This window comes from Tachyglossus aculeatus, chromosome 22, assembly GCF_015852505.1.
Source record: "Tachyglossus aculeatus isolate mTacAcu1 chromosome 22, mTacAcu1.pri, whole genome shotgun sequence".
Lineage (NCBI taxonomy): Eukaryota > Metazoa > Chordata > Mammalia > Monotremata > Tachyglossidae > Tachyglossus > Tachyglossus aculeatus.
The window spans coordinates 8,988,602-9,000,464 of NC_052087.1; the positions used below are offsets into that span (position 1 = coordinate 8,988,602).

Genomic DNA, 11,863 nt, shown 5'->3' on the forward strand with positions numbered 1-11,863 from the left:
TGAGGTAACTGAGGCACAGAAGTGAAGTGACTTGTCCAAGGTCACACAGCTGACAAGTTGGGAGGGCAGGATTAGAACCCATGACTTTCTGACTCCTAGGCCTGTGCTCTATCCACTAGACGATGTTGCTTGTACTCTCCCAAGTGCTTAATACAGTGCTTTGTACATAGTAAGCACTTAATAAATGTGATTGATATCTACCTCAGCTTAGTGCAATGCTTCTCACTTAGTAAGTACTTAACAAATATCACCCTTATTATTAAAGGCTCCATTAAATGCCACATACGCTCTTCAGTTCTCCCAGAAAACCCCTCTCTGAGCACAACTGACCCAGGGAAGGGTTAATTAGTTTGAACTCTGATCACAGAATACACCCATTACACTGAGATGGGGAATTGTTGGGAAACCAAGATGCTGACAGATTTACATCCTCCATGCTTTAATTGTGCATCACTCAACAGCTAAAAATAGATTTTCCTGTTATTGCTGAAGGAAAAAAAACTAGAGCAGATCTGATTTCCCGACCACTATCCAAATGAGAAATATTTACATTACAACATTACAGCTCTAATTATACTCTGTGCACACTCTCCAGTTTACAACTTTGTCCATGGGTTTCAGATAAGTATGTAAACATCAGGTAGTTTAGACCAGTACAGAGTCTAAAGTAGCATTCATTCAATGAGTTGTTTGTAGGCGACATTATCATTCTGCATTGCCATAATGGAAATGAGAATGAATGTGCCCTTTGATGCTGTCAAATAATTCATGAGTCTTTCTCTTTTTTATTGGCAGTTTTTTCTAGCAGTGATATAGGCTGGGGGAAACCAAGATGATAGAATCCAGGAAGACTGTGACCATCTGCCAACAGTCCCCTTGGGCAGTTTGCTTCATTTCTCTGTGCCTCAGTTACCTCATCTGTAAAATGAGGATTGAAAGTGAACCCCAAGTGGGACAGGAACTGTGTCTAACCTTATTAACTTGTACTACCCCAGCATTTAGTGCAGTATCTGGCACATATTAAGTGCTTACCAAATACCATTAAAAAAATAACAGTCCTTAAGCGGGGGAGAATCAATCAATCAATCGTATTTATTGAGCGCTTACTATGTGCAGAGCACTGTACTAAGCGCTTGGGAAGTACAAATTGGCAACACATAGAGACAGTCCCTACCCAACAGTGGGCTCACAGTCTAAAAGGGGGAGACAGAGAATAGAACCAAACATACCAACAAAATAAAATAAATAGGATAGAAATGTACAAGTAAAATAAATAAATAAATAGAGTAATAAATATGTACAACCATATATACAGGTGCTGTGGGGAAGGGAAGGAGGTAAGATGGGGGGATGGAGAGGGGGACGAGGGGGAGAGGAAGGAAAGGGCTCAGTCTGGGAAGGCCTCCTGGAGGAGGTCTGTTGAGGTCTGTTGAGGAGGTCTGGAGGAGGTCTGAATGTGTCTGTTATATGGTTAAATTGTACTCTCCTTAAGTGCTTAATACAGTGCTCTGCATTCAGTAAGTGCTCAATAAATATGATTGACTGGACCCAATTTGTGACAGGTGCTGAGAGGGCAGTTCTGGATATGCAAAGGTACTGATGCCCAATAATAATAATAATGGTATTTAAGTGCTTACTATTTGTCAAGCACTGTTCTGAGTGCTGAACACTGTTCTAAGTATTTTAATCAATCAATGGTAATTATTGAGCACTTACCCTGTGCAGAGCACTGCACTAAGCACTTGGGAGAGTACATTCCTTGCCCACAAGGAGTTTCCAATCTAGAGGGGAAGCTTCAGACAGCTAATCCAGAAGAGGAAACCTCCCTTGACTAGGATTTCGTGTTGCTCAGTCTATTTGGGGTCAGAGCCGTGAGATCTGTGTCTTGCTGGTGAGTGAGTAGGGCTGAAATAAAACATCTAAGGACATTTCATTCATGTTTCAGGATAGAGGCATTACTTTATGTGTTGGCATTTAATGGCTTGGCATTTTTAGAAGTCATCCTTCAATAAATATAAAAAGGAATCAGGAAAGTCACAAAGAGCAAACATTTGGAAGAGAACAAAGAAAAGGCAGCAGCAATTAGAAATTTTTTATTCTTGGTGTGTCTGAGCAGAGCTGGAAGCAAGGTGGGGAAAGGAGACCACAAGTCTCATTCCAGCAGCGGTACCTAACAGAAAGGGCATGGATCTGGGAGTGAGAGACCTGGATTCTAATCCACCTAGTGGATAGAACATGGATCTGGGAGTCAGAAGGACCTGGGTAATAATCGTGGCTCTGCCACTTGTCTGCTGTGTGACCTTGGGCAAGTCACTTCACTTTTCCTTTGCCTCAGTTACCTCATCTATAAAATGGGGATTAAGACTGTGAGCCCCATGTGTACCTACCCCAGTGCCTAATAGAGTAAATCCCTAACAAATATCATTTTAAAAAAATAATCCCATCTCTGTCCCTTGTCTACTGTTTGTGAACTTGGGCAAGTCACTTAACTTCTCTGTGCCTCAGTTTCCTCTTCTGTAAAACAGGAATTGAATACTTGTTCTCCCTTTATTTAGACTGTGAGTCTGATAAGGGACAGAGCCTATGCCCAGTCTGATCATCTGCTTCATCTGTAAAATGGGGATTGACTGTGAGCCCCCGTTAGGACAACCTGATCACTTTGTAACCTCCCCAGCACTTAGAACAGTGCTTTGCACATAGTAAGCACTTAATAAATGCCATCATTATTATTATTATTATTATCTGTATGTACCCCAGAGCTTAGGATAGTGCTTGGCACACAGTGAGCACTTAATAAGTACGATCAAACAACAACAACAAAAAAGTAGTGATTGGATGGGTAAGCACATCCTCTAAACTGTAAACTCATTATGGGAAGGGAGTGTGTCTGCTAATTCTGTTGTATTGTACTCTCCCAAGTCCTGAGAACACGGCACTGTGTCCAGTAAGTGCTCACTGAATACAACTGAATAATTGACTGACTTGTGCAACATCCAAATGAAGGAAAATAAGTGATCCCAAGTAATAGTAGCAATTTTTAAGCACTTGTACTGTACTGTACTAAATACAAGATTATCAGATTTGACCCAGTTCCTGTTCCAAATGAGTCTCACAGCCTAAGAGGAAAACAGGTAATGAATTTCCATTTTGCAGATGGGGAAATGGAGGATCAATAAAGTTGAGTGACTTGCCCAAGTCACAGATCAGACCAGCATCAGAGCTGGGATTTGAATTTAGGTCTTCTCACTCCAAGACCTGGGTTTTTTTTTTTTTTTTTTCCATTGGCCCTTGCTGCTTCCCAAGGAGTTTGCTATCTACTGAGGGAGATGGTACGATTGAATGAATAAATTGGCCAAAACAAATTTTTTGTCAGATCCTTCTGTCAGACAGCATGGAGAGATTATGAACAGGGAATCAAGAGATGCAAGTTCTCATCCCAGCTCAATGATGCTGTGGTTCTGGTTCTTCATCTCTAAAATGGGGATAAAATATCTGCTCTTCCTTCTTCTTAGACTGTGCTACTAATGTGGACAGAGATAGGTATCAGGACTGATTATCTTGGATGCTACCCAGTACTCGGCATTAATAAGCCTATAATAAATACCATTAGAATGAGTATGATTATGACAGTTCTTACTATGAAATACCTTTGAATTGTTTAGAGTGCTTTTAGAGTGCATCACATGCCTCATTTCATCCTCACCCACATCCCTGTGAGATAGGGAGAAGCTGGATTTTCTATGCCCATTGAATCCTAGAGAGATTAAGTGATTTGGCCAAAGTTGCACAGCAGGTCAGATACCCCAGTGAATCAATCAATCATTCAATCATATTTAGTGCTTACTGTGTGCAGAACCCTGTACTAAGTGCTTGGGAGAGTACAATATAAAAAAATTGGTAGACAGGGTCCCTGCCCACAATAAGCTTACAGTCTGCAGGGGAAGGCAGACATTACTATAGATAAATAATTTATGGCTACATAAGAGCTGTGGGGCTGAAAGAGGGGTGAATAAATGGAGTAAATTCACATGCAAGGGTGACACAAAAGGGAGTGGGAAAAGAGAAAATGAGGACTGTGTCACTAGAGCCCAAGTTTTCCAACTCCTCAACCTCATGGGTTAAGGACAGATTAAGTAGATGTTTATGGCCTAATGGAAGGAGCATGAGCCTGGGAGTCAAAAGGACCTAGGTTCTAATCCCAGCTCTGCCACTTATCTGCTATGTGACTTTGGGCAAGTCACTTAACTTCCCTGGAACTCAGCTACTTCATCTGTAAAATGGGGATTAGGACTATGAGCCCCATTTGGGTCAGAGATTGCATCCAACCTAATTAGCTTAATAGTGATGGTTGAGTGCTTACTAGGTGTCAAATACTATTCTAATCGCCGGGGTAGATACAAGCTAATTAGGTTGGACATAATCCCTATCTCACATGGAGCGAATACTGTTAATCCTCACTTGGTAAATGAGGCCCAGAGAAGAGAAATGACTTGCTCAAGGTCATACAACAGACAATAATAATAATAATTGTGGTATTTCATAAATGCTTATTATGTGTCAAACACTATTCTAATAGCTGTGGTAGATAAAAGCTAATCATTCAGTCATTCAATCATATTTATTGAGTGCTTAATGTATGCAGAGCACTGTACTAACCACTTGGAAAGTACAGTTTGGCAACAAATATAGACAATTCCTATTCGACAATGGGCTCACAGTTTAGAAGGGGGAGACAAACAACAAAACAAGTAGACAGACATCAATACCATAAAAATAGATAAGTAGAATTCTAAATATGTGCAAATACAAATTTGTCATAAACATGTACAAATATACACAAGGGCTGTGGGGAGGGGAAGGGGGTAGGGCAGAGGGAGGGACTGGGGGTGATGGGAAGGGGAGGAGGAGCAGAGGAAAAGGGGGCTCAGTCTGAGAAGGCCTCCTGGAGGAGTTGAGCTCTCAGTAGGGCTTTGAAGGGAGGGAAGACAGCTAGTTTGACAGATGTGTAGAGGGAGGGCATTCCAGGCCAGAGTTAGGATGTGGGTCAAGGGTGGACAGTGGGACAGATGAGAACAAGGCACAGTGAGGAGGTTAGCGACAAAGGAGCGGAGTGTGAGGGCTGGGCTGTAGAAGGAGACAAGGGAGGGGAGGTAGGAGGGGGCAAGGTGATGGTAATCAGGTTGGACACAGTCCCCGTTCCACACAGGGCTCACAGTCTCAATCTCCATTTTACAGATGAGGGAACTGAGGTACAGAAAAGTGAAGTGACTTGCCCAAGGTTGCACAGCAGACTTGTGGCAGAGCCAGAATTAGAGCCCATGAGATGCAGCGTGGCTTACTGGAAAAAAGCCTGGGCTTGGGAGTCGGAGGTCATGGGTTCTAATCCCGGCTCTGCCACTTGTCAGCTGTGTGACCTTGGGCAAGTCACTTAACTTCTCTGTGCCACAGTTACCTCATCTGTAAAATGAAGACTGTAAGCCACACGTGGGACAACCTGAGTACCTTGTATCTACCCCAGCGCTTAGAAAAGTGCTTGGCACATAGTAAGGACTTAACAAATACGAACATTATTATTCCCATATGGTCTAGCGGTTAGGATTCCTGGTTTTCACCCAGGCGGCCCGGGTTCGAATCCCAGTATGGGAAGACTTACCATTTTAGAGCAGCAGCGTGGCTCAGTGGAAAGAACACGGACTTTGGAGTCAGAGGTCATGGATTCAAATCGCGACTCCAATTGTCAGCTGTGTGACTTTGGGCAAGTCACTTTTCTGTGCCTATTACCTCATCTGTAAAATGAGGATGGACTGAGCCCCCTGTGGGACAACCTGATCACTTTGTAACCACTTTGTAAAGTAGAACAGTGCTTTGCACATAGTAAGCGCTTAATAAATGCCATTATTATTATGACAAACTTATGATTCCCAGGCCCCTGATCTATCCACTACACCATGTTGATTCTACTGTGCCTGCTTCTCATGGATGTGGCTGATAAAGCCCTTGGCCATTTTGCTAGAGAGCAGATTTAGGCTTCTGTCTCCTGGCCTCCCCACTAGGCCAGATACTGAGCCGGGATCACAATAGAATAATGTCCCATTCCTCATAGTTATTTTGTGTATTTGAGGGAAATGGGAAGACCAGGGGGCCTGTTGCTATAGCAGTGATGCAATTTCTGTGAAAACTGTCTGCACCCCAGAATATTATGGGTAGGGTGATGCACTTAGAGCTGATTTTGTGGCTCAGTTTCAAATAGATCTTAACAGAAGGGAATCAGCATCAAAGGCAGAAAATTATCTTTTTCAAAAATTATCTCTTCAATCCATCACCAACAGCAGCTTGGAAGCATCTTTTCTCCCTACAGTTCAATAAGGCCTTGCAGCCTCACAAAATATTTCTTTTGCTTCACAAAAGGAGATTATTTTTACAACTTTCACACAAAGCCTGAGATGAGAAAATGAATAATCTCCCCTAAAGGATAATCCTTCAAAAGCATCATGCCGAATAAATACAGGGGGATGCCAACATCTTTTAAGACTAATTTAGTCACAATGGTGAGCTGGATCTTTTTTCCACCAATCTCATCCAGCATGCGATAAAGAACATTCTCTAACAGGAGCCTATTTGAGTTTTCTGAGGAGAAAGAATGTGGATTTTTATTAACTGAGGCTCTGGGTTGCAGTGGAGAAGAATCAGAGACTTGGAATTATGGCAGGGAGACAATGGAGGCTGATGCCAAAATTACCACAGAGGGAAGTCTCCACTTGCTGATGCCCAGAAGAACACTATTCTGCTTTACCCTGCCTATCTCTCTTTTTATGGTATTCATTAAGCCCTTACTATATGTCAAACACTGTTCCAAGCGCTGGGGAAGGTACAAGTTAATTAGGTTGGACAGTCCCTGTGCTGAGTTTTCAGTTTAAGTAAGAGGGAGAACAAGTACTCCCATTTTACAGATGAGGGAACTGAGGCCCAGAGAAGTTAAGGGACTTGCCCAAGGTCACACAGCAAGTGATTAGGAGAGCCAGGATTATAACTCAGGTCCTTCTGACTCCTGGGCCTCTACTCTCTCCACTAAGCCTTGCTGCTTTTAGTTGGATCAAGACTGTAAACTTGTTACAGGCAGTGAATCTGTGTTATGTTACACTGTAATCTCTTAAGTGCTTAGTACAGTGCTCTGCACACAGTAAGTGCTCAATAAATATTGATTATAATAGAGTATTAAGGTAAAGAACACTAAATGAAGAATGGTTTTAATAACAATGACTCTGATTTTTGTTAAGCACTTACCATGTGTCAGGCACGTTACTAAGCCCTGGAGAGGGTTAATACAAGCAAATCTGATTGGACACAGTCCTTGCCCACATCAAGCTCACAGTCACAATCCACATTTTACACATGAGCTAAATGGAGGCACAGAGAAGTGAAGTAACTTGCCCAAGGTCACACAGCAGACAAGAATTGGAGCCAGGATCAGAACCCATGACCTTCTGACTCCCAGGCCTGTGATCTATTCACTAGGCCATGCTGTTTCCCTCTCGGAAATAAAGTGCATTTCTGTATTTCAGGAATCCAAAAAAATTGACCTAAATAATATATGTTTAAAAACCCTCTAATTTACCAAGGAAAGTCACTTAATTTCTCTGTGCCTCAGTTTCCTCATCAGCAGAAGGGATTTCCTTCTGCTTAGACTGTGAGCTCCATGTGGAACAGGAACTGTCTGAACTGATGTTTTTGTTTCTACTCCAATGCTTAATACAGTGATTCAATATCATTGTCTGCACTAATAAAATATCAACATATTGACTTTTCACATCCTTATCAGTGAAAACAGACCTTGTGCTAAGATAGAGAGATCTGCCCTTATCCATGCTAGAGAGATCAGCCATGTTTCAGTAGTAAATTGCAATGGCCTTTAATGGGTCTACTCAAATTAGTCAAAGTTGCAGAGGTGGGAAGGTGTTTCTTTGAGATAAGGCTCATAGCTTACTTTGGCAGAAAGTGCTGAATGGGAAACCCACTATCAAATCTGATAGGGCTCTCACAAAAGATCTCTAAAAACAACTGAGTGTTATAATGGGAATTGTTTATAATTCCTTATTCTCACTGTCATAATGGCAGTGGTATTTGTTTAGCACTTCTTATGTACTAGGTTGTGAGCCCACTGTTGGGTAGGGACCCTCTCTATATGTGGCCAACTTGTACTTCCCAAGTGCTTAGCACACTAAGCGCTCAAATACGATTGAATGAATGTACTAAACACAGGGGTAGATACAAAATAACCAAGATGGACACAATCCCAGTCCCACACTGGGGTTCACAGTCTAAGAAGGGAGAACAAGTAGCTAATCTCCTTTTACAGTTGAGGAAATGATGATGGTATTTCTTATACGTTTACTATGTGGCAAGCACTGTTCTAAGCACTGGGGTAAATACAAGGTAATTAGGTTGTTCCACGTGGGGCTCACAGTCTTAATTCCCATTTTACAGATGAGGTAACTGAGGTACAGAGGAGTTAAGTAACTTGCCCGAAGTCACAAAGCTAAGTGGCAGAGTCAGGATTAGAACCCACAACATCTGACTCCCAGGCTCTTCCCACTACAGAGAAGTGGAAAGCACAGAGAAGTGAAGTGACTTGTCTAAAGTCACACAACAAGCAAGTGTTGAAGCTAGGATTAGAACTCAGATCTTCTGACTCCCAGGCCCTTAGACCACGCTGATTCTTGGGCCTGATGTTTGCTACTCCCAATTAAGCCATCCAATTAAACCTTTACTCCACACTTCTTTTAAGCACTCTTATCAAGCCCACTCACCTCACTTTCCTTTGACCTCTGTCTCTATCTCTCTCAACAGCCTCCACTGGGTAATTCCCCCAAAACTTCGACTGCAGCCCCTTCTTTGACTACCCTGCTTCCTCATCCCCTATGGCAATACTGGCCCTCCCATATCATGAAATCCTAGACCCTCCCTGTGCATTTTTTGGTTTTTAAACTTATCCTCTAGACTGTAAGCTTATTATGAGCAGGAAACATCTGCTAATTATGTTGTATTGCACTCTCTCGTGCTTAGCACAGTGCATTGCATGTAGTAGGCTCTCAATAAATACGACTGATTCACTGATTCCTCCTCCATCATCCTTATCCATTCCCTGACCTACTTGTCCCATTCACTCCAGGACATCCAGTATCGGTAAAGCTGTAGGGTAGCAAGGACCAAATCACTGTGTGGTGATGAGCTCTGGACAAGATCGTCATCTTGCTGTCAACTCTTAAATCCAGTGTGGGCCGTTAGAAACCAGGCTGCATATAGGCAGTGTCTATCATGCTGGAGTTCCCTGGAACTTTCATTCATTCAATCGTATTTATTGTTTTCTGTGTTCAAAGCACTGTACTAAGCACTTGAGAGATACAATATAGCAATAAATTCTCAGACACATTCTCTGCCCACAACAAGCTTAGTCTAGATAAACTGATCTAGATGAACAATTTCAGTGGAATTGGTGTTGTCTAGTGGAAAGAGCCCACAGCTGGAATTTCAGTTCTGCTACTCAGTGGGGTGACCTTGGGCAAGTTACTTAACTTCTCTGGGCCTCAGTTTCCTCATCTACTAAATGGAGATTCAGTATCTGTTCCCCCTCCCTCTTGGACTGTGAGCTCCAAGTGGGAAAAAAGATTGTGTCCAATTTGATTATATTGAATCTACCCCAAGGCTTAGTATAGTGTCTGGCAAATAGTAAGCCCTTAACCAATATTGTCATCATCATCATTAATGTTATTAGCATTTTCAATGAATGAACTTTATGTGTAGTACTTGTTAAATGTTTACCATGTATCAGGCATAGTACTAGACTGTGAGCCCACTGTTGGGTAGGGACCATCTCTATATGTTGCCAACTTGTACTTCCCAAGTGCTTAGTACAGTGCTCTGCACACAGTAAGCGCTCAATAAATACGATTGAATGAATGAATACTAAGTTCTGGGGTAGGTGCAAGCTAATCAGGTTGGACACAGTTCATGTCCACATGGGGTGCACAGTCTTAATCCCCATTTTACAGAAGAGGTAAATGAGGCACAGAGAAGTGAAGTGACTTACCCAAGGTCACACAGCAGAAAAGTGGCAGGGACAAAATTAAAACCCTGACTCCCAGGCCTGTGCTCTATCCACTCGGCCCCGCTGCTCCTAACATCCAAAGAGTTGGTCTGAATCTGAGCCTTGATTCTAAGGATCTTTAAAAATGGAAAGGTTCATTCTGGAACAGATTAGTACCTAATGTGATGCTGTCTCCTAGAAATATATTGTGAAGTCATTTAGTTGTGGGGGTGGGGTGGCCAACTGGGGAGGATAGGTTTTTCTTGTCTAATTTCCAGAGATTTCTGGGTTTGGCCAAGCTATCCTTTCCCCATGATGGTGCTCTTCCAGAATTGACCCTGTACAGAAGCAGCATGTCTCAGTGGAAAGAGCACAGGCTTTGGAGTCAGAGGTCATGGGTTCGAATCCCAGGTCCATCACATGTCTGCTGTGTGACCTTGGGCAAGTCACTTAACTTCTCAGAGCCTCAGTTACCTCATCTGTAAAATGGGGATGATGACTGTGAGCCCCACATGGGACTACCTGATCAACTTGTATCCCCCCCAGCACTTAGAACAGTGCTTTGAACATAGTAAGCGCTTAACAAATGCCATCATTATTATTATTACAGGAGAGGCAAAGCAAGGACCCACGGACCATAGAAATTAACTGACTGCTCCTGTTCTCAGAGAGAGATCAAGTTTCATGGAACCAAAGTCTCTGGCTCATGGTGAGCCCTGTTGATGTCTGGTCAATCATTCAGTCCATCAGTGGTATTTATTGAGCACTTTATGTGCAGAGCACTGTACTAAGCACTTGGGAGAGTACAATATAACAACATTCCTTGCCCACAGTGAGCTCACAGTCTTGTCTTAGGTTGTTGAGTTGTCTCCGACTTGTAGTGACACCATGGACACATCTCTCCCAGAACTCCCTACCTCCACCTGCAACTGTTCTGGTAATGGATCCATAGAGTTTTCTTGGTAAAAATGTGGAAATGGTTTTGGCTCAGTGGAAAGAGCGCGGACTTTGGAGTCAGAGGTCATGGGTTCAAATCCCAGCTCTGCCAATTGTCAGCTGTGTGACTTTGGGCAAGTCACTTAACTCTCTGTGCCTCAGTGACCTCATCTGTAAAATGGGGATTAATACTGTGAGCCCCCTGAGGGAGAACCTGATCACCTTGTAACTTCCCCAGCGCTTTGCACATAGCAAGTGCTTAATAAATGCTATTATTATTATTACTTCTGTGTAGTAAACTTGAGGCTCCGCCCTCAACTCTCTCCCATGCCACTGCTGCCTAGCATGGGAGTTTTAACTTGTAGCAGATTGCCTTCCACTCTCTAGCCACTGCCCAAGCTAGGAATGGAATGGATATCCTTCTGCTTGACTCTCCCTCCCAGAGTCGAGACTGTTACAGTACCGGAAACTCTCCAGGTGCAAACCTGAGAGGGGAGTTTACAGGCTGGAGAACTGTATTTACCCCAAACTGTGTGGTGAATGGGTGGTCATCTGACCAACAGACACTTGGATGGAAAAGGGGTAAAGAGAGCTCTGGTGGTGATCTCTCTAGAATCAATGAACCAATCAATGGTATTTACTGTGTGAAGATTACTGAACTAAGCTCTTGGGAGAGTAAAATGCAACAGAATTAGCAGACTCCTTCCCTGCCCGAAACGTGCTTACAGTTTAGAGAGATCCTGGACAGCTTCACGTTGCATGGAAGGGGTCTGAGAAGGCCCTAGCTCTATCACTGAGTTGCCTAGGGAAGAAGAAAGAGAGTCTACAATATTCTGTTCTTGC

General features: G+C 42.9%; 2 non-coding genes across 2 annotated transcripts; one reads left to right on the forward strand and one right to left on the reverse strand.

The window, feature by feature from the left end:
• Window positions 1–5,574: 5,574 nt before the first annotated feature.
• On the forward strand, window positions 5,575–5,646 carry TRNAE-UUC. Its single transcript has one exon. It is a non-coding gene; the product is annotated as a tRNA-Glu (tRNA).
• Window positions 5,647–11,377: 5,731 nt separating this feature from the next.
• Window positions 11,378–11,515, reverse strand: LOC119944342. Its single transcript, XR_005455831.1, has one exon. It is a non-coding gene; the product is annotated as a small nucleolar RNA SNORA7 (small nucleolar RNA).
• Window positions 11,516–11,863: the final 348 nt, after the last annotated feature.